The sequence below is a fragment of the Papaver somniferum genome, chromosome 10, assembly GCF_003573695.1.
Source record: "Papaver somniferum cultivar HN1 chromosome 10, ASM357369v1, whole genome shotgun sequence".
In the NCBI taxonomy this organism is placed as follows: domain Eukaryota; kingdom Viridiplantae; phylum Streptophyta; class Magnoliopsida; order Ranunculales; family Papaveraceae; genus Papaver; species Papaver somniferum.
In genome coordinates, this window is record NC_039367.1 from 67573778 (window position 1) to 67598052 (window position 24275).

A 24275-nucleotide genomic window follows, 5' to 3' on the forward strand; every position below is an offset into this window, starting at 1 on the left:
TTTTTGGATTGGACGGGTTAGGTGCCTCACACCTTCCTAGCCCGTATCTTGATTCCCGGATTTTTTCTCTGTTTTGGACCAATGTTACTTTTGGATCCCAACTCCCTAAGTTGGGTGACGACTTCCCTTAATAATAATTTCCACGTGATTCCCATTTTGATATTTAAAGATCTGAACGGATTTCGACGGTATCCACTATGGCGACTTCAATGGGGACTTGAGAATCTAACTTGAAACGTAATTGGGATTTTAGGGTTTTAATTTTACACTGCTCGATATTTGCGCGCGCACACACACACACACGTGCACGCACCCATTTGCACATTTGCATTACATTTTGCATCGTCAGACGTCCGATTCTTAGGAAAACAAGTGGCTAGTAAGTTGAACCCGTGCCTTGGGCCTTATGGGAGTTACCAGCTGAACCACCACAAGCCTTAGCCCAGTACCAAAGAAGACTAGTCTAACTACGTCTGAGGTATATTTTGCTAAGGTAACGCAAGCTTACCCGAGAATTAGTTGAACCTACATGCACGTGCATTGATTGTAAATTGCATTCATTGTTGCACAAAATCCGAGGCATAAGCACCCTTGTGTTACCATATATTCCTTTTTTTTGTTTCCTTGAAAATAGGAACATGACCATGGAATCTAAAACGAATAGCGACATTGGGGCATTTACCTGGTTGCACGAACAACTCCAAATGATATCGGATACCAAGTTCACCGAATATGAAGCCAGGATGAAAGTCGAGACAGAGAAGTTGATTCTCGCGGCCATTACTGGGTCTCTAGGAAAACATGAGGTTGATATTGCGGATATAACAGACGGGTCAGCTGATCTCTTTTTAGAAGAACATGAGGTAAGCACTATAAAAGCGGACTCAGGTAAGACTTTCACTGAAATAACCTGTTTTAATCCAGTCAATTCAATTCGATTAATAGAGGGTCAGAAATGCCCTTCCAACATTCATGTTGAAAAAACTTACCTGGTTGGTAAACCAGAGAATTGTATTTTTTCTAAAAATATTTCAGGAGATCAAAATAATTTTGGAAACAAAATATTTGACTTGGACAAGGAGCACGATTATACTGATGGACCGACTCCCAATGATGAGGAAATGATCGAAGAGAACGTACCTCATGAGACCCTCAAGTCATTAGATCACTTGGAAGACAAGCTGGAACCAGTCGAAGAAGTAGAGTCGGTCAATCTGAACACGGAAGATCAACCCCAAATGGTCAAGATCGGTACTACTTTGTCCTCAGAAGAAAAGAGGATGATGATCGAGTTACTAACTCAGTACAAAGATATATTTGTGTGGTCGTATGAGGATATGCCAGGGCTAGACACAGACATGGTATTACATCACCTACCTATCATCCCTGGAATGAATCCAATCAAACAGAAATTGCATAAGCTCCGACCAGAGTGGTCTTTGAAGGTACATGACGAAGTATCAAGCAATATGAAGCTGGGTTTTTGATGGTTACAAATTATCCAGAATGGTTGGCTAACATAGTACCGGTCCCGAAGAAGGATGGCAAAGTCCGAATGTGCATCGACTACAGAAATCTTAACAAGGCAAGCCCAAAAGACGACTTTCCTCTCCCCCATATTGACATCCTTGTTGACAATGCTGCAGAACATGGCTTACTATCATTGATGGACGGTATCCACAATTCCACATGTCTAATCTTCAACATTACTCGAAATCTTCGTCACTTCCAAGTACTCCAATGATCCTAAAGGTTGTAAGTTCAGCATCATCGTTGTTGAAAATCCGTAGCTATAACAACGAGAAAACACGAGTTCTCAACCATTGTTATACAGTGTCATAGTATCATTACACGGCGTCAAAGTTCAATTGTATCACAACTTCAACAACAATACTATGGTGATATGTATCACTCCCCCTTAGTAAATACTCCACCTCACATGGAAACCACTCCCCCTTACATAATGATCCGAAAACCATATGTATTTGTAGTGTGAACTACATATTAATTCTCCCCCTTTTTGTCAATAAAATTGGCAAAGGTACAAGAACGGGATCCTAATGAAATTTCCGAAAGAGACATTTCATGACCAAAAGAAAGAAACACATATCATCTTATTTAGATGCAATCATATATCCGAAGATAAATGATTTCATCAAGGAGTGTATAAAGATACAACATAACCCCTAAAATATTCCACAGCCGCACTCCCCACAAAGATTTGGCAATTAAGCCCAAGTTCAGTTAAGAACTCTCCCCCATAAAATGTCATTCCCGAAAGAACAACAAGAGCGACCTTAATTTCGAAAGAAAATAAGGATTTCTTTGGACATAAAAAATCACATACAAGTATGAATTTGAATCCAAAAAGCTCAATTAAATTAACTACAAGAGAATTCATGATTAATTTAACCGGAAATGCTCAACATAAGTGAACTTATGGAGACTCAAAAAATATACAACTAGATTAATCAAAAGAGGACCCATAATTAATCTAATTGAAATACACAAACAAACTAATCACAAAAGTAATCAATTTAATTGGTGATGCTCATCATAAGAAAACTTACGGAGCAATAACTAAATAACCAAACAAGATGATTAATTTAGTTGAATATGCTCGACATAAGGCATCTCGCGGAACAACAACTAAGCTAATCATAAGAATAATCAACTTGGTCGTTTAGTGCTCAACATAAGACACTTTACGGAGCCTCACAGTAATACATAAAATATGGATCAGGGAAGATCAATACTGCGGAATACACAAGGATTCATTATATTTTCCATCACTATTCGCATAACGACATTCAATATATATAATCCTTGCAAACAAAAGATTTTAACCTATCTTTCATCAATAATTTACATAATAGGTTTAACTTTTGTATTTGTCAAAGTTCTATTCATTCTTTTATCAATACATGCATATCGACATAGGAAAGACTTTACTTTTGACAAGGTATGGGAAAATCATAGTTCACAGACGCAAACACACATATCCCATAACAATATTGCAATATATAAAACCATAAAGATCAATACTGCAAAAATCATCTTCAAAACAAATTTAGAATTTAAACCAATAAATCTAAAAACATGAAGATGAAAACGTTGGACATAGCTATGTGTAATCACAATAATGGTTAGTTATTCTTCTAATAAAAACAAGAAAATAGAAGATTTACTAGGAAAATAAAAGAAATCAACAAGCTAAGAAATAAAATCAGACTCCAATGCCATGGCCGAACACGAACTAAGGTCAAATAGACGGTTCAGGATCCTCATGAGTCTTGGCGTTCGTTGAGCTTGTGATTAGCAGCATCCGTTGCATCTTCAGAGAAGAGATTCCCTTTGTGAAGATGATTGATGTGAGATTTTATGAGACCAAGGTCAGCTGAAACCTTTTTCAACTCAGTTTTCAACACATCAAGACTTTTCAGAGTATCAACGAGATGCAGTTTTGCTTCCTAAAAATACTTAAGAAAGTCATGGACCACTTCAGCAGAAATCATATCCTCCTTATCAACATCCTCATGAGTATATGCATAGTAACATGATGCATTAGGATGGTCATCTTCTACTAGGGTTCTTTTCTTTCTCCCTTTAGACTCGAAACCTATACCTTTGTCAAGAAAGCCTCTAGAAAAACCACACGCTCGTGAAGAGGAAGACATTCTTGACAAACCAAAATAACTTGGAGTGAGCAAACGTGACTAAGAGGTTTGGTATTTATATGGTTTCTTAGGGAAGAAGACCTTTAGGGTTACTAAGAATTGATTCGTATTAGTAACAGGGGTACCCGTACGAACATAACCCGACCCACGGGAAAAAAAAACTTAAGGCAAAAAGTCTTTTTGCTACATGAAAATTCATAATTGGCTCAATAAATTCCATACCATAGGAGTAATTTAGAGCACGAGTGTAGCAGACCACAAAGAAAAAAGAGGGAAACGATACTAGACACACAAATACTATTTAGGCATTATTGTCTGCAGACACTAGTTTAGCTATAAACGATAAGATGATAGCTCAACTAAGCAGAACACCAAAACGCCACAGTATACCTGATTTTTACACATTTTGCTCAACAGGATTTTTATGAGCAAGTTCTTAACCCTTGTGATTAATTACCACAAGTATGAGCTCTGAGCTCATTAAAAGAACTGTGTTTATGATCGAGTCTCTTTTTCCTTCTGAGTCTAGAGAGGATCCCTTTTGATGTGAGAAATTATCATAAAACTCACTGTCATCAAAATGCGAGACATAGTTTGAGTTCTTACCAGAAGAATTTTGACTTGAGGAGGATGAAAAACTGTCGACAATTTCTTTATACCCTTCAATTATCTCCATCAGGTTATTTCTCATGTCATTAATTTTTTTCTTTTCTCTTGGGATTTCGTTCACATCAAGGGAAATGTTGTTTCCAGAGGAAATGACTTGATCTTTCCTTAGACAATTCTTGTTAAGACTTCTATTCTGCTTTAGAGCATTTCAAGAACTCGTTGAACTGACCTTCTTGGTAACATACACAAGATAAGTACGAAAACCAACTGGTTTAGACATACGAATGTCAGTTACACCTTTGAGAATTAAGTCTAAGGTGTGTTGAAGTTGAACTAAGGAAGTTTCATTCAACCTAGAGTTTCTCTTTTGTTTAGCAGAGCCTTTTGCATCGCAGAAGAGGCATACTTTCTGATCACAAGAGTGATTAGACAAGGTAGTCTTAACAACTTCGTTAGGAGATTTCTTCCTTCCATGTGATGTGGAACATCCTTGATCAATGGGAAATTCAGACACATTCTTTTTGACAGGAAGGGATTCCGATTTTACTTCTGGAGCTGGAACATTTTCAGGCGTAACAGAAGTACTTGGTATATTAGACTGCTTAGAGCATCCTTGAATAGAGAGTTTACTCAAGCGATGTTCTATTTCCAAAGCATCCTTTTTGAGGTTTGCCTCGAGAACCATACGTGAAGAGTGATCTTCAGTATTTTCTTTGAAATTGCAGTCCCTTATTACACCAAGCAGAACATCGACATGGTGTTTTAACCGATTAAATCTATCAGCTTGGATTCTAGCAAGATATAGAATCAAGACACTCTCTTCGGCTGTTTCCCGTTCATTTAGAGAGATAGAATATTCTGTAGGGTAATCGGAAATACTCATGTCGGAGCCTGTCTGTCTTGTTTGAACACAAGGTTCGTCTATATTCGATACTGAAGAACCTTTCTCTTTAATATAATTAGACAAAACAGAGCACTTATTTCTGGTGACGCATTTATCAGAGATAGTACTCTTGTCCATAGAATCAAATCGCCATAAACACAGACTTTTGAGGTCTTGAACGTGTTTGCCTGCTCTGATACCAATTGCAAAAGTGGGGGTACAACAACCACACCCAATATTTCGCTTAGCAATCTATATAATTTCTAGAGAATCAACTAGACAGTCAGACTCAATCTAGATAAAAAGTATATCAAAGAGTTTATATCTCTATCTCTCCATTTGATATATACTCAAGCAAATAGAAATCTGCGAGTCTTTATCAAATACTAGAGAGATAACTTGGATGGTATCAAATACCAACATCCAAGTGTCAATCAATTTAAATCAACAACCAAAAGGTCGGATATTCTAATTGATTGAACAAAGCACAACCTGTGATATTTCAATCATATAACAAAATATAATGTGGAAAAGAAATAACATAGACACCTGAATTTTGTTAACGAGGAAACCGCAAATGCAGAAAAACCACGGGACCTAATCCAGTTTGAACACACACTGTATTAAGCCGCTACAGACACTAGCCTGCTCCAAATTAACTTCGGTCTATACTATAGTTGAACCCCAATAAATCTCACACTACAGTTATGCTCCTACGTCTCTGATCCCAGCAGGATGCTACGTACTTGATTCCCTTAGCTGATCTCACCCACAACTAAGAGTTGCTACGACCCAAAGTCGAAGACTTTAATAAACAAATTTGTATCACACAAAAAAGTCTACGGTAATAGATAAATCCGTCTCCCACGAATATACCTACGAGTTTTGTTCCATGTTTTGATAAATCAAGGTAAACAGGAACCAATTGATAAACCGGACTTATATTCCCGAAAAACATCCTAGTATTATCAATCACCTCACAATAATCTTAATCGACGCAGCGAAAAAAGATATTGCAGAATCACAAACGATGAGACGAAGTGTTTGTGATTTCTTTTATATCTTGCCTATTGGAGATATCAATCTCAAGCCAATTATTACAATTGTACTCGTACGATAGAAACAACAAGATCAGATCACACAACTACAAGAAAGTAGTATCGGTCTGGCTTCACAATCCCAATGAAGTCTTTAAGTCGTTAACCTGGTTTAGAAGAAGAAACCAAAGGTTAAAGGAGAATCGACTCTAGCTTAGCACAACTAGTATCACACAGAACTTGTGGGGATTAGGTTTCCCAGTTGCTAGAGTTCTCCCTTATATAGTCTTTCAAATCAGGGTTTGCAATCAATGCTAGCTTGGTAACAAAGCATTCAATATTCATCGTTAGATGAAAACCTGATTAGATTCAAGCTAATATCTTTCAACCATTAGATCGAAAACTAGCTTGTTACACACAAATGAAATGCAAGTTTCTAGGCTTGTATAACCGTACCCAAACTTGTACATTTTTTGGTTCAACGATAGTCAACCAAATGGTTAGCCATATGATCACTTTCATATCAACCATATTCTTCTTCACCATAACTAGTTCAAGTGACTCAAATGAACTAGTTAGAGAGTTGTTCAATTGCAAGGAAATCTTATGTAACTACACAAGACACAATTGAAGCAAAAGCGATTTGATTCAGTCGAATCGGTTCATGAACTATATATCCACTGTTTGCAATTTGCATTCCTTAGTTTATATAAGAATAAGTTCACAAACATCGTTTTTAGATATAACCTACTCAAGTTCGCGGACTAGGTTCGCGGACGGAGTTCACAAACTCCAGCAGAATTTCTCGGGTCGAGAACTTCCGCCAGTTCGCGGACTTGGCTCACGCCACCATACCGGTTCTCTTGATCAACAAAGTTCGCAAACTTCGGTTCAAGGAATAAGGACTTATACATATATGTGTTTCCAAAATAATGCTTATATCCTCCAATGGTTATATTATCTAAACTCTCATTTCAATCATTTGAAACATTCTTAGAGGACATTGATATTCTATAGTTATTATTCACAAACTATTTTTCGTCAAAGTAAGCAATTTTAAAGTGATTGAAACTTGTCATGACTTTCGTCACTAGGTAAATATGAACTTGGCTAAAGCGAAAGCTTACCAACACATATTTTGAGAAATAGATAGGCGAGATAAACTCGGCTCGAAATAGCAAATGTGTATAACCTAAGTCTATATAGCAAAACGACTTTTGTCTCAAGATAGGAGATAAATAGACTTTTGAGTGATAGATAAGTTCAAGTATCCACATACCTTTTAGTCGATGAAGATCCACCGGTTCCTTGAGTAGTCCTTCTTCTTGTATGATGATTGCCACAGAGTTCTTGAGCTCAACTACACTTTCTATCCTAGTTCGAGACCTTATCTATAGCAGACTAGAAATCAAGACATATAGTTTTGATCACTAACATTGACAAACATGCTTGAGATAGCAACGCATTCGAGTTCGACCGAGCAATGCTCTAACACATACAACCTACATGGGTCGCAGAAATCATTAAAAGCTATGCAGATGACAACAGTGCCAAGGATATCATACCAAAATTGTCGGTCTCTCCATCATCAATCGCACATTACACATACAACAATGATATACTGAGATACAAAGACATACTCTTATAGGAATTGGACATGGAGTTAGGAATGCAATCATCACTTCTTTACATTCCTCAGCTGTAGGAGGAGATTCTGGGATGCATGGCACTTACATAATAACTAAGTATTACTTCCACTGGTCAGGTATCAGAGATGCTATCATTGAGTTTGTATTTTCTTGTGACACTTTTTAGAGAAACAAGAGGGACCATACCTATCCTTCTTTGTCTTTTACAACCATTGCCCATTCCAGAGCATGCTTGGCAACATGTCTCTACGGATTTCATTGAAGGTCTTCCAAAATCTGGTGGTAAAGATGTCATTTTAGTTGTTGGTGGCATGACAATTTGTGTTCACTCGCAGCAGAGTAGCACGAATTTCCAAGTATCAAGGTTAAGGTCCTTGCATAAAAGTACTCAATCGGAAAGCATACTGCTCTCTGGAAATAAACTTAAAGAACTCTGTGTCAACACATAGAATTCAATCAATTTTGTGATAATCCACAAGATTCAGATATTACCCTGACTAATATGCAAAAATTAGGGTTTTGCGCCCTGCGCAGTATAATAGACCTTGCATGTTGAAATTAAGCCTAGGCGAACTAGGCAATTAATCCACCATGGATTAGTAGGTGCAAAATCCTACGCACAATCAGAAAACAAGGAATAAAAGAAGTCACGGAATAGGAGCAACCACAAAGGGAGGTGTGGCCATTCCATAGGCCAGCCTGCGCCACTTGCAAGTGGCCACACCCCATGCTGCTCGACCGACCCTTATTTTCCATCGACCAATCAGGTCTCCTTAAACCCGCCACACACACATGAGTTGTGGTTGGGTCCATACTTGTCGGCCCTATTTCCCATCGACCAATAAGGTCGCTTTAAATCTTCCACACACACACTAGAAGTGTGGCCACACCCCATGATTGGTCGGACCCTTTTTTTAATCGACCAATCAAGTCGCTCTAAACCTGCCACAGTATTAAAAGAGGCAAAAATACGCCAGATGGTCACAATGCCGAATTGGCTTTCCAAAAGCCGCGCCAACATGCTAATTGGCATGCCAAACATGCAAAACGTGCCATTCCGCTCCGGCATGCTAGTGACATGCCAAACATGCCATGCCGCGTCAATGCACTAAACATGCATGCCAAACGTGCCACTTTGCCACAGCAGCATGTCGAACGTGCCATAAATAGCGCGCCTACGTGCTAACCTACTTTCTGTTCGTGGCCAACGTCATAACAGAGTTTGGTCAAGGTTTCCCAACTAGAACACGATTTCCTTTAGTGGTATTAGTTGAAACCCTAACTTGGGTCGTGGCCCAAATTACGCCACTTTGGGACCCACAACATGCCATGAGCCATGTGGGACCGGGAAACCCTAAAAATGGCGTCATGCTATGGTCACTCATAGCCGTCCTTGCTCATGTGACCATCCCCACGTTTTGGCTTCACCATAATTCCTCTGGTGTGGCCATGGCGCCGTTTGCACAAAAAACGTCATCGTGCCGCGGTCACATGTCACACGCACAAATTAGGGTTTCGGCCAAACCCTAACTTAGCTAAGGTTGCCACGCTAACCAAGCCAAGTAATGCTCCCTAGGGAATTAAGTTTGATATGGCAACTGGAGTCAATGTTGCTGAAGCCATATTTGGGTCTAACACCAATATGCGCCAAATTCTAGCTTGGCCATGCCACCAAGCCCTAATTTTGGCCACGACGCCAAATTCTAGCTTGGCCATGCCGCCAAGCCCTAATTTTGGCCACGACACCAAATTCTAGCTTGGCCATGCCGCCAAGCCCTAATTTTGGCCACAACGCCAAATTCTAGCTTGGTCATGCCGCCAAGCCCTAATTTTGGCCACGGTGCCAAATTCTAGCTTGGTCATGCCGCCAAGCCCTAATTTTGGCCACGACGCCAAATCCTAGCTTGGCCACGACGCCAAATCCTAGCTTGGCCATGCCGCCAAGCCCTAACTTTGGCCACGACGCCAAATCCTAGCTTTGGCCATGCCACCATGTCACTGGCATGTGCCAATGGCTCCACTATGTTATTAAAAGATGCCAACAGAATGTCCATAATCAATGGCCACCCTTTCTCATGAGTTACAATCTCAGCCATCCAAATTCGCCACCGGATTGACAGGCATGTGGAAAGTCTTAGGAGAACAGCCAAGGCAAGCCTAAATAGCATCACCTGTTATCTTCCTACGACAAGTCTTCTGACTTTGACTTGCCACACATAGCAAACTGCTACACGTTTTTCACGAAAACACTTGAGACATCAAACATGTCACAAACTGGGGGATGCTCATCAGGGTATTGGTCTGGCAGTTTACAGCGTGCGGCGTGCAACACGCCCATTACAAAAAAGTGTCAGAAAGCAGGGCAGTTAGTGGCGGCAAGAAGTAGTGGGTGTAAACTAACACGTCTCCTTCATAGTGGGAACGTGGTCTCTGGCATTTACACATTACCCCACTTTTCCATCACTCAATCATTCCCACTTTATACGAGATCAGGGTGCGTTCAATATGACTTGTATAAATAGGTTCTACATATTTCAATCAAAAACAGAGTTTTGGTTAGCAACAACACAAGTATCCAGAAAAACACCAAAGAACTGATAACTTACATTCCGCAAGCCAGTTCCATATTCTGATACAAGTCATAAAATAGCCACACCTTCAGAATTAACCATTATGGTCTCAACACCTTCTTCTCTTCCCTCTCTAAGACCAACCCTTCTCCTTCACTTTATGACCGAAGCAAGACTGGAACGACCATTTCTTGGTTTAGGCCAGGATTGTACAGATTGATCTCTCGAATCTAAAATACTCCCGTGCAGTGCATTTGTTTATGTATAAATTCGTTTCTCAAACAACACACCCAAATTTACCAAAACCAGCAGAACAGTTGTCACCCATAAACTGAGTTCCATGACGATCATCAATTTTCTCCGCGGTCATCATCAAGTTTTTTTTATTCGCCTAAACTTAAAGAAAACAATACTATAAGCTAAACAAAAAAAAATATGTCTTATTTTATTTTCCGCATCTATTCAATAAAAAAACTTAACTTTTTATTAGTTAAAAATTAATACCAATTTCCCATTTCTTTTATTGAAAACATACGATATTCTAGGTAAGCATTGTATTTGATATATATTGTTTTGCCTTTTTTTGTACTCAAGTTACACCAAAAGGGAAATTAATTTTCATAAATACATAACGGTTGGATTTAGGCCAACCAATAACATAGATTTTTTTTGTGCACGCTCTTTAAAGGAGTGTGCACAAAAGTGGACTCGGCTAAGCCGAATACAAATATTTATATTAGTTATAGTTGTTATGCAAGCAAAATATAAATCGTTAAATTGGTAATAACCAATGGTGCAGTAGATTTGTCAAAAGGTTTTGTCAAACCTTCTTGTTGCAGGATCCCGAATCTTCTTCTCTTTTTAATTTGTTCATACCACGTCAATATCAAGTTTCATCGTTTCTTTTGTTTCGAATAATATGAAAATGACTCGTGTATTGATCCTTCCCAATCTTGATTTTTGTTATTCCCGGTATCTAAACAAAAAATTTCTCAAAAACTTAGCGCCAATAAACAAGTGTTGTTTTTGTGCACCACTGATAGCATCATACATACTTCTTCCTTTTGAATACTTTGAACTATAACTCTAGAAGCAGTTTGGTATGTTGGTACCATTTTTTTTGCAGATTTGAATTGAAATGAATTTGTCTGTGATTAGAGACAAGATGTAAATTAAAAATAAGGGTAGAAATTTGTATAAATGAGATTCAATCGTAGTCGCTAGATAATATAGCCATTAGATAACGATTAGACTGCCCTGCGACTAAAGCATTGCCGCTCCGTGATACCATCTCTGCGTGGCGTAAATCCTATCATGCAACAATAGCGCTTTTGTGATGTAAACACCAGCAAGACGCACATATGCTCAGATTTGAACAAAATATAGATATTTGCCAATTTGTTCATTCCATATTTTATTATTTGTTCTTTTTAGCATTGTTCGCTTCACATGAATGAATTGCTCTTATGATGTGTTTGGTTCGAAGGAATGATCTCAGTTTCCTGTAAATACAGTTTCATTCACATGTTTGGTAAATAGGATTAGAAGACGATTGGGAATAGGTTTTTTAGGGGAATATGATTCCCGGAGTAGTTTTTTTTTCTGAGGCTCAAGGGCCCTCGATTTTCAAACCTAGTCAAGAGTGTTTACCCTAAATAACTAGGCGCCACACTAAGATTCACCGAGTCAACGTTCGTGGGTGTGCGCCTCTCTAACAAATCACTCTTCGTTTCTCTCACTGATACTTCAATTGAGGCCCCTAGTTTCATATACGAAACTCAGGCCACCTCTCATCGTCATCGACCGTAACTTCATCCTCTTCACATGAAATCGAACAACCTGAATCTTATATTGTATTTAAGAATCAAGTTAATTCCTATGCTACTACTAATCAATCTCCTTCAACAACTGTCATTGATTACTTCTCTCTTGATGTTAATCTAGATGAAGAAGGTAATAATGATAATGTTATTCCAATCTCTACTGCAAAACCAAAGGATAATATATCTCCCGGTATTGTTCCTACTACTCATGTTCAATCATTAAACCCTATATTAGAACGTGGTTGGTTTCGTTCTAATAGTCGGTTTATAAGTCCTTTGGTTCAGCTTCATAAAGAGATACTTGATTTCTATGAAGATAAAGCCAAATACAACTCACAAATCATCTTCCAAGTCAGAATTGAAACTCAAATCATTAAGAACTCAAAGTAATTAATATTACTAATTCCCCATTTGCAATCGCATTCAAACCTCTTAGCACTTGTAAGTTCCAAATAATTATTTCTCCTTCAATGACACTAATGTCTGCTACAAAACCAAATTTAGGCACGTCATAAATATTAGGATAACAATCTTTTATTGTAGAGCCATGGATCCAATTGTCCTCCCAAAATTTGTATCTTGTACCTTTATTGATTTTAAACCTTGAAAATAAGAGGATACCAATTACACCACTAACATTTTCATTCGGCAACATGTACGGGAAAAAACCTAATACAATCACAAGTAGGTTAAATCAAAACCCTCTGTACAAAGTTTTTATCTCTCTCCTCTACGATCAATATATGTATAAACCAAAGGTTCATATACCCGATTGTGTAGAAGAGTTCTTGGACAATCTCAAAATTACACAGAAGAATATGCATTATGGTCCAGGGTTCTGGAATCGTGCACAATATTGGTTCACATCGGCTAAGAAGCCTTTGAACTTACAAGCACTAGTAGTGTTCAATAACACTTAAAACTAGTCAATGATCCACAAGCACAAAGTGATTTTGTGAATAAAGTTATCTTAGAAGTGTCTATGAGATTTGTTGCAAAAGCGAACATAGTTATTTGCAAACCTTGGAATTTCACGAAATTTAGATGGTAGAGGTTTGCAAACCGAGTCGGACCTACGTAATTCCAGAACTTAGATGTAAAGGGTTTGCAAACCGGGTTTGCGAACCTATACAGTTCTCAGAATTCATACTAACTTTGGTAAAACATGTTTACTTATTTCCAAGCAGTTCTTTTCCTCATAGAATTAATTTGAAACATTCTCAATATCCATGGACAGTATACACTATTGCTTGGGAAATTATCAACTTGAAACAAAAATAATTTGTGAACAATAAATAATTCTAACTAAGATTGTTAAGGATATACGAACACCATTTACTTAAATCATCTTTCTGGATTTTAACAAAGACAAGCTTGAACTTAAAAAATTTTATTTGAAATATTAAATCTACTGAAATCATATGACATAGTCGCATAATATAAAATGGTAAATGTCATGTGTAAATAGAATAGGTTGGTCTTCACATACTTTTTGTTGATGAAGTTCTCGCAAATTTCTTTGTTTGTTCTTCAGTCTTCAATCTTCGAGGGTTATCCAGTGATGTCTGATACTCAACTAACATAATGTAATCCTTTTCCGATACTTGAGTTTATTAAACTAGATATCAAGATATAATTTTTTACATCTGACATCGACAACAAGCTTGAGATAACAAAACTTGTGAGTTTGGCAGAGGGATGCTCTAACAATCTCCCCAGTTGTCAATTTTAGTGACAAAACTATCAATATGTATGGATTCAATAGAAAAAACCTTTCAGTTCAATATACATCATGCTTGATTTCTTGAATCTTCAACATGTCTTTAATTCTCCGTACTTAAAGTTCTTATATGGTTCTGCATATGATCGTGTCAGCACCTTTGTTGTTGAAGATCCATAATGAATAAAAATTTATGAGAATACTTGTTTAGAGCTTTTATAGAATGACAAATTCAATCTACTCAATGGTTGTTACATGGGTGTGTAGTCTTTTTACCTCACTCAAAGTCCAATTATACCAAAACTTTGAAGTAATACTGCGGTGATATGTTCTCACCCTTAGTCCTTACTTGTATCTTTTGCATAATAGGTAAAACCTGCAGCTTACAATTCACTCCCCGTTACATAATGCTCCAAAAAGCCATATGTTATAATAGTATACTACCGAATAATTCTCCCCCTTTTTGTTAACAAAATTAATAAAGACGAAAGAAGGGATCATAATGACATACAAAAAAATTATCGAAACTAAAGATAATATGCCATCTTTATAAGATGATTCCACCAAGTAAACTTAGCGTCTTCATCAAAGAAAGATAAAGGCACAATCATCTTCTATAACTCCACATCCGCACTCCCCACAAAGATATAACAATTAAGCACAAGTTAAAAATTAAACTCTCCCCCATTTGATGTCATTCTCAAGAGAACAACATGAGCGACCTTTTTGTAACTACAAGAGAAGGATTTGTTGGACATTAACAAATTTGCAAGTAAATTTGTATCCCAAATATTTTTCTCTATTTTCGCGAGTTACAAACAAAGAAGTTAAAAACAATAATCTTAATGTTAGAGGCATTATGCAACATTACTTTCGTGAGAAAAATAACATCGCCAATTACGAACAAAGAGCATAATTTTAGCGATATGACTCACATTAGAATTATAGCTTCCCTAGCCATGTACGAACTAGAGATTGGAGTTCTCGATCTTATTCCCTGACGATTATATATTCAGAAGAAGAGAGGCGACAACCCTAGACCATCTTAGTTTTAAGGTAAAAAGAGAATGATCAATATTAGGATTTTAAATCAATTCCACTCTCTTTAGATTTATGCATGATCTTATTTCTGTAACACTAATTAGGTTTTTGTATGTTTCAAAATGAATAAATCACTTATTAATTTATGTTTGTAATTCTGTTTCAATTTATATACAACTAGTTGACTAGTAGTAAGCGTACTGCATTATAAATCATGTTATTATCTGGCTTTGCATTCTGTCATGGATATGTGATATTGTGCAAATTTTTGTGTAATATTAAATATTACCAAAGTTTTTTTGCTTTACGTTGTTAATGTCGCCAATCTAACTCTGCAAGTTTTTTTTGTTTCTAAACTGATAATTATGTACTAATCAAAGTACTACCTCCGTTTCTGGAAAAGAGGTACTATCACTTTTTCATTTTAGCCTAAAAATAGGTCAAATTGAATAAGTTATAGTAACTCTTTTCTAGAATGGAGGGAGTAGTTAATATCGAATATCATATTTATATTAGGAAGGAGCGCTACACCTATATCTTATCATTTACAGTTAATTAGTTATATATTGTTACTCAAAAGTTTTAATACAAGGTGTTTTCGATAAAAAATGCATCAATCAATCAAGAACACATGTTATATATTATTGTCTTTTTAAATGCATGTATCTCTAATTATTTGGAAGAAACAAATAAACATAATATTTCAAGATAAAATAAGAAATCTAACTTCAAAGCAAACATGTATGAAACTGTCAAGCAAGGCAACTTCATAATTTAATAGTCCTAAACATGGGGCCTATATGAGATTCTTTAAAAAAAAAACTTAACAAACACTTTTTTTTATATTAGTATATTAGAATCAAAAAAATGAAAAATAAAAAAAAAAATTCTCTACCAAATCCTCAAGTAATAAAAAAAATAGTTTGGAAACCAATATCAATGGCAAAGCTGTCAGCATTAACGAGGAGGAAGCGTGGTTCGGAGAAGAAAGAACTGAGTCAAACGCAAACAATTGTGTGGTTGAGGATCCTCTTTCTAATGACTATTTGTTGGTTACATACTGCACTGTACAAGTGTGAAATTCAACTAAACGATAATATTTTGGACCTGATATGGAAGAAGTGTGGAACACTAGTTGTAATCTTTAGAGCAACCACAGATTTCATGAGGTGATATCACAAACACCCCAGCTGCCATAGTAATGGAGATTGAAAATATAAAAATCCATATGATTGTAAAGATAATTCCAAATGGAAATCTCGATAAGATTGAGTACTTCGTTTTAGGATGTAGTGATACTTCAAATGAGTCTTAACCTACCTTACCTAGAAAGAGTAGAATATATACAAAGAATCAATAGTTTAAGATCCGCCTTTTTCTCTATGTGTCACGGGAACAGTCTTGACCACGTGAACTTTTAGCTGCCCCGTTAGTCGGGAAACCAATATCATTGGCAAAGCTGCAAGTATTAGTGAGGAGAAAGCGTGGTTTGAGGAATAAAGAACCGAGTCAGACGCAAAAAATTGTGTGGTTGAGGATCCTCTCTCTGATGAATATTTGTTGGTTACGCACTGCACTGTACAGGAGTGAAATTCAACTATATTTTGGACTCGGCATAGAAGAAGTATGGAACACTAGTTGTATTCTCTAGAGCAACCTCATATTTCATGAAGTTCAAGCTCGTGAGCTGACAAAATCAATTTGTGAACATAAGAACTAACTTGACATCTCCTTATGAACTTATTATGCAAAGCAATATTTCGAACAATGAATTGTTCTCAATCTATTATGCAACAAGTTCTATATTGCTTGAATTTCATATTAGAATCATACTACAGGTCTCAATAGATATAATGGTAGATTATATGAGTAAATAGGAATCAATCTTCACATACCTTTGTTGATGAAGTTTTTGTTGACGTCACTGTTCTTTAGTTTTTAATCTTCAAGGTCGATTGGTGAATTTTGATACTCAACTACCATGCTCTATTCCAAGTTCGAGACTGACTTTAGCAGACTATAAATCAAGATATAGTTTTCATCAATTAAACATGACAACAAGCTTGATATACCAAAACCAGTGAGTTTGACCGAGTAGTGCTCTAACAAGTTGTACTGTAATACGACTCAAATGTGCGAGAAATGACGTTAAACACACATTTGGAATTGTGAGAAATAAAGCTTCTCCAAGTTCGCCATCTTTCTAGGCCATATCATTCCTTTGGTCCAATAAAAATGAGCATAATTATGTCCACCTGTATAATTTTGCATAATATGGTTATCGAGAAAACCATATGGGATTTTACCTAAAATAATTATGAAGATGTAGATTTGAGGAAAGATATTAAACCATAACGTGATCGTTTCCAATGTAGAATATAGATTAAACACTAACCAAATTCAATACTGTAATTTGTATGGAATGCTAAGAGATAATCCGACGGCGCATTTTTGTGATGAGTTTGGGGCAAGATTGTTTAAAGTTTAGTTTTAGTTTTATCATTTTAATTATTAATTCAATTTTTAAGTAGTTTTGGTTATCAAATAGTTTATATAATTTGAATTTGCTAAACAAAAAATCCTTTCTTGATTTAAGTAACTAAGAATTAAATTTAATTCAATATGCCGTTACACTTAACCTAAAATAACTAGTAAATTTAAGCCAAAACTAAATATTGTATGTTTATTCTATAGCTAACTTTTACACTTAATTAGAACGGTTGAATTTAAACTAAAACTAACTATTACATTTAATAAAACTAGATGAAGTAATGTATTGAGATGAAAACCACTTAATTATCCCATTCAAATTTTTTTTCATTTGTCTTCATTATAGGCACCTAGGTGGAAAACTTGTTGGTTTACATTTTCTTCCCTTTTTACCGTGTCAAAATTCCTTTGTCACAACTTAATTGTTGTTGGTTTAATGCAGAGGTGTTTATTGAAAGAAGCTTATTCTTCTTAAAACTATTATAATGTTTCTCTTGTGAAAGACGATTGTTTCTAAGCTACTTGACAACAAAACCATGTTGTGTTGATTTAGCAAATTCGCTTGCATGCTCATTTTACACGTACATAAGAAACTCATTTGATGATCCTTATTGGGTCCGTCGTCTCACTTGTTTGGAGTTCCTTTGTCTCCCACCTTTTATTTTAGGTAGTATTACTGTGAACAATGAGATTGGAATTTGAAGAAAGAGTAACACAAACTATGCTAGTAGTAGGAGACCGGAGTGATGAATTTGATTATGTTGACGAGAAAAATGGTGAACAGTTTTGAAATGCTTGAGAAACAAGTGAATATAGGGATCAAGATGGTAGAGCATAACCATCCAACAACATAAGGTCAAACTTGTTGATCTTTCTAAGGATGTTGAAACAAATTTCATATTGGAAACCTGGAAACCCTTGGTATGTGATCTTTTGCTAGTCCTCTGTACACCTCTGTTCTTATAATTTGAAATAAAAACTTAATTTAAAGATCACAACAAGCTTAATTAATTATTTTTTAAAAATTTGTTCATACCACATCACCATCAATTTCACCGCTTCTTATGTTTCGAATCACTTGCATGGCTGCAACTACATATTCACTCAGTTCTTTACTGATGGTATGAAAATGATTCGAAAACCCTTCCCAATCTCGATTTTTAGTATTCCAAATATCTAAACATAGTTTACCAAAAATTTACCTCAAAAAAACAAGTGTTGTTGTTGTACACCACTAGTAGTTGTAAAGTACACATAATTCTACAAATAAATCCATCTTCTTTCATTGAATACTTTGCATCACGAACGCTAGAGGTGGGATGATCTTGCCATTTTTACAAATATATTAAGAGAAGTTGTAAGATAAAATATAGGTAGAAGTTTGTATATAGGAGATTCGATTGTAGTCGCTAGATAATATAGCCATTAAGCAGCGATAGTTTCCCTCGCGGCTTAAGCATTGCCGTTCCGTGATACCATATCCGTGTGGCATAAAATTTATCACACGACAATAACGCTTCCGCAATATAAACATTAGTGCGACGGACATGTGTTCATATTTGAGCACATTATAATCATATTTGTCAATCTATTCATTCCATTTTTTATCTTTTTATTTTTTTTTTTCATTTTGAAGCATTGTTCATTCCATTTGAGGAAATAGAATAAGTTTCCTAGAAATACAATTTCATTCTCATGTCTAGTAAACGTGATTAAAGAACGATTAGGAATATAATCCCATAATCCCATAATTTAAAGCAAGAGAACTCAAGACCTACAGGGATAATGGATTTTGTATTGGAATATGATTTCAGAAAGTAGAATTCCCTTCAACCATCCAAACACGTTATTTATGTATATGATTTTTCAGTTCCAGTTAAAAAATAAAAATAAAATGCGTTGAGGATCAATGGCCCTCGATTTTCAATTTCAAACCTAGTCAAGAGTATCTACCCTAACTATTGAAATTACTAGGCGCCAGACTAAGATTCACGAGTCGGCGTTCGTGGGTGTGCGCCTCTCTAACAAATCACTCTTCGTTTCTCTCACTGAAACTTCAATGGAGGCCCCTAGTTTCATATACGAAACCCTAGGTCACCTTTCATCGTCATCAACCATAACTTCATCCTCTTCACAACCGAACAACCTGAATCTTATACTGTATTTAAGAATCAAGTTACTTCCTGTGCAACTACTAATCAATCTCCTTCAGCAACTGTCATTGATTACTTCTCTCTTGATGTTAATCTAGATGAAGAAGGTAATGACAATAATGTTATTCCAATCTCTAGTACAAAACCAAAGGATAATATATCTCCTAGTATTGTTCTTGCTACTTCTGTTCAATCATTAAACCCTACATTAGAACGTGGTTGGTTTCGTTCTAATAGTCGGTTTAAAAGCCCAATGGTTCAGCTTCATAAAGAGATACTTGATTTCTGTGATTTTCTATCACCTACTGATGAAGAAGCTGCAGCAAGAACTAGAGCTGTTGATGGTGTTTTTGATGTTATCAAGTATATATGGCCTCTCTGTAAAGTATGTTATTGAATTACTTTTGTTCACTTTTCCTTATAACTACTGTTTTAGGTTTTTGTTGATTTGTAGAATTTTTGTGTGTGTAGGTTGAAGTGTTTGGATCATTCAAGACAGGCTTATATCTTCCTACTAGCGACATAGACCTGGATACTCCAATTTGATTGCTGTATTATCTTCTGAACCAATATTTCTAGAGATTTGTTTGTGAGGTTAAATTCTGTTGAACAAGGTTCACTTGTGGCATATATTTATAAGGGTGATACTTGAACACTCTCCTGCAGAATTAGTTGTTAGACAAAGATTCTAGAACAGCTGGTGTTCGAGTATCACCCATATTATGGTACTGTAAGGAGTTAAGGTGGTAGAGTGTATTTTAGCAATATGCCTACTAATTTACTTGCAAATGCGTGGTATTATTTGTAGGTTGTGATTTTGGATTCGAAAGTTAGAACACCACAAATGGGTTTGCATGCTCTTTCTAAAGCATTATCTCAGAGAGGCATTGCCAAAAAGATACAGGTAACCATGTTCTACTGACAACTTCTTCTCATCAGTTTGATTTTTCTATATGAAATTTGCTATTTCTCGTGATATGGTTATCTTAAATTATTCTGTCAGTTAAACTTTTTACCAGGTAATCGTAACGGCGCGTGTTCCAATCATAAAGTTTATAGAAAGGCAGAGTGGTGTTAATTTTGATATTAGGTTTGGATTTCTTCTTTATTGTATTGTTGTTTAAGTTCCACATTCTGGAACGCAATCAATTAGAAAGACCACTTTGTTGCATCTCATTTGTATGCATAGTTTTAGATTCTGCTTCTGAGAAGAAGATGCTGCTGCCTTTGAACTCGAATATTGAATCTTCTATTAATGGATGTGCATTTTTTCCCTTTCAATGTCGATGATTACAATTTACATCTCAATTCTGATACCTTAATATCTTATTCGTGCCACAGTTTTGATGTAGAGAATGGACCAAAAGCCGCGGAGTTTATTAAGGTATTGGAAGAGTTGTCTCTCCCTAGTGTTATATCTCCTTCACTTCGTTGCTCATGGTCAGCAACTCCCTCCAATGCGTATGCTTTTCTGTTGGTGGTCAAACGATAGTTGCCTATTTCTTTGCACTTGTAGCAGTATGCTCATTCTCTAATTACAACTGTTTGTTTCCAGGATGCCATAACTAAGATGCCTCCTTTACGTCCACTGTGTTTGATATTGAAGATTTTTCTTCAACAGAGAACTTAATGAGGTATCTTGTTTTTACTTCATGAATAGTTAGGTACATCTTTAAATGCCTTATACTATTTTCTGCTGCCAATATGCTTAAAATATCTATTTGATTGCTTTTCAGGTATACTCTGGTGGAATCGGTTCGTATACCCTTCTTTCAATGTTGATAGCACATTTGCAGGTAAAGTAACAACTTACTTTTCCTTTCTTTTTTTAATCTTAATCTAATTGGATCACAAATACATGCTGCTTTGATTCTCAATCTCGTGGCATACTTATCTTTGTATATTTTTTTCCTTTTCAATAATAAGTTGTTTCTTTGTCAGTTGCATTGGAAAGGACAGTATGTGCAAGACCGCCGAGCTTCGCCAGAACATAATTTGGGAATCCTATTGGTACGTGTTTCTGTAGCGGACATCTTTTGATGTCCAAGACCATTATTATTTTTGGTTTTTGCTACAATAATTGTTAAATGTGGGAATGAAAACGTGTACTGGTTCATGATTGCATTAAAAGATATTGCACTGTTGGACTCAAAAATTGTGCTATATGCTTTCAAGTTACAACTTGTGATTTCCTGAGAATGAACACTGGATCACGATGATTGCTTGCATCTTTCAGATGATATAAATCAGGCTCGAAATGACTTAGAAATCAGTCCCACAGCTTGAAACTGTAGCCCTTTAATTCTCTATCATCTTACCTGTTTAGAGGGATGGATTCGAGATTGTACCTGTTGTACTAACACGCACAGCGTGTCCATTTGGAACGATCTGCCTTGGTTTTTCGGTGCTTCACTTGCTTCTTCTGGCTTGGGTTGCTCAATACATCTGAGGGGATTGTTGTTGGATGGACTACGTGTTGGCGTATGAGTGGTGTTCGGTTCACGTATGCTGGTGGGCACCCTGCTATATGTGGTGCACCACTTGCTAGTGTTCCTCAGTCCCATCCTAGGTGTTTTTTTGGGAAAACATGGTATGGTCCCTGTGTTGGTTTACTTTACGAGATGGCATCTGTGGTTCTCCGGATCACTCCCCACTCCTGCCGTGTTGGCTTAGACTATCTGTAGGCATATGAGTGGCGTAGGCTCACATGTGTTTGTGGAGTCTCTGCTCCGTGTGGCAAACCACTGACCTGTGATCCTCCTTTGTCCCTTCCCAAGTGCTTTCCTCAGAAAATACACATGGTTTTTGTGTTGCTCACCTAACGAGACGAAATAAGATGTAGTTCCTCACATCAGCAAAGTAGTTTTTCTTACTCGTTACTCTGTCTTAAACCTTGTTGTTAATTGTCGGAGTCTTCTTCATGAGGCGAGTACAGCTGTAAGTAAGCTGCACAAATTGTTGCGTTGTCAATTTTATGTATCTGAGCTGTGCAACTTTAGCTCATCATCCGTGTGTTATTTTCCGAGAATAGGTCAACTTTTTTGATATCTATGGGCGTAAGTTGAACATATACGACGTTGGGGTATCTTGCGAAAATTCAGGAACATTTTTCTTGAAGAATAACAGAGGGTATTGTAACTATGAACTTTCCTTGCAAAGATTTGTTTTAGTAACTTCGATTGATGATGCTGTACTGCCATCGTACAAAGCAATGAGAAAAAGACTGATTTTCTTTCGTTTCATTCATGCACAGGTTCTTGAACGAAGATCGACCCTATCTTTTATCCATGCAGGATCCACAGGTTAGATCCTGCCATGTTGGTGCTTGATTGCATCTGTATTCCGTGAACTATTGTCTTTGGCTTCAGATTATTGATTTTGGTATTGATATTTGTAAATAGGCCCCAGAAAATGACATAGGGAGGAACTCATTCAATTTTGCTCAGGTTTGAGAACGCACACTCATTTACGTTCTATTGCTCGATTTACTTTATCAATTTTTACAATGATATCTCCCCCATCAATAACAAATCACCTGTCTTTCAAATGGCAGATAAGATCAGCATTTGGAATGGCCTTCTCCATGTTAACTAGTTCAAAATCCATATTGGCATTGGGTCCTAACAGGAGCATTCTTGGAACCATTATTAGACCTGATCCATTACTAGTAGAGCGAAAAGGTGGGTCCAATGGAGATATCACCTTCAGTAGCTTGCTCCGTGGTGCAGGGGAACCAGTACAGTCTGAGTTCCAGTCTGGGCAAGACATCTCTTGTAACTGGCAACAGATTAATGATGAAGAACCACTACCAAGAGGAAGTGGAACTCCAGTAAATGTTAGTGGAGGTTCTTCTTCACGGAAGAGAAAGGCATTAAGAGAGAAGAAACAGAAGGTAAGTGGAAATGGAGAGGCAGTGAATATCCATCAGGAAGAAAATGGAACAAAGAAAACCAAGGCGTCAAAAAAGAAGAAACAGTGGAAAGAATTCCAAGGAAATGGCGATGCGCATGTTGATACCTATAATGGCGAGTATTATCCTACTAACAGTAATACTCCGTGGAGCTGGTCCCAGGGGTGATGGCACTAGAACAATTTCCAGCTAATACTTCTTAACATGTCTTAACTTAAAGCACATGATGCAGATAGAGCTGTTGTAGATTCAGCTGAAATCAACCCCAAGTTCATAGGTGGTTACAATGAGCTTGCGTTCGGGGTTAGCATATTTGGTATCCCCATCTTGGATGGCATTTTTGATGAGAATGAGATTACAAGAGTGTGTGCAACAGTTATCATGTATTTTACAACCCGTTACATCTTTTGAACAACATTTTGTACGGCTTTACTTATAGCACTGAACTTATGCATTTGCATGGGAATATTCAAGATCTCTGTTCCCCTGGGTGGTTCAACCCAGGAGACGGCTTCAGTTCTACAAATATTAGAGAGAATGTCTAAAAATTCTGAGAAAAAGTACTAGGTAGAAATGATGTTGTGCAGCGACAAATAACCTGGTTTCGAAAATGTGGAGAAGTTTGGGAAGTTTTAATAGAGGCCGCGGGAGGACGTAACTCTCGAGGTTTAAACAAAACCTGAACTTTTATATTAATTCAGATGACCATGACA

The 24275-nt window shown here is 36.7% G+C and overlaps 1 pseudogene; it reads left to right on the forward strand.

The window, feature by feature from the left end:
• Nucleotides 1-638: 638 nt before the first annotated feature.
• LOC113315748 lies at nt 639-24088 on the forward strand (annotated as a pseudogene).
• The last annotated feature ends 187 nt before the right edge of the window (nt 24089-24275 follow it).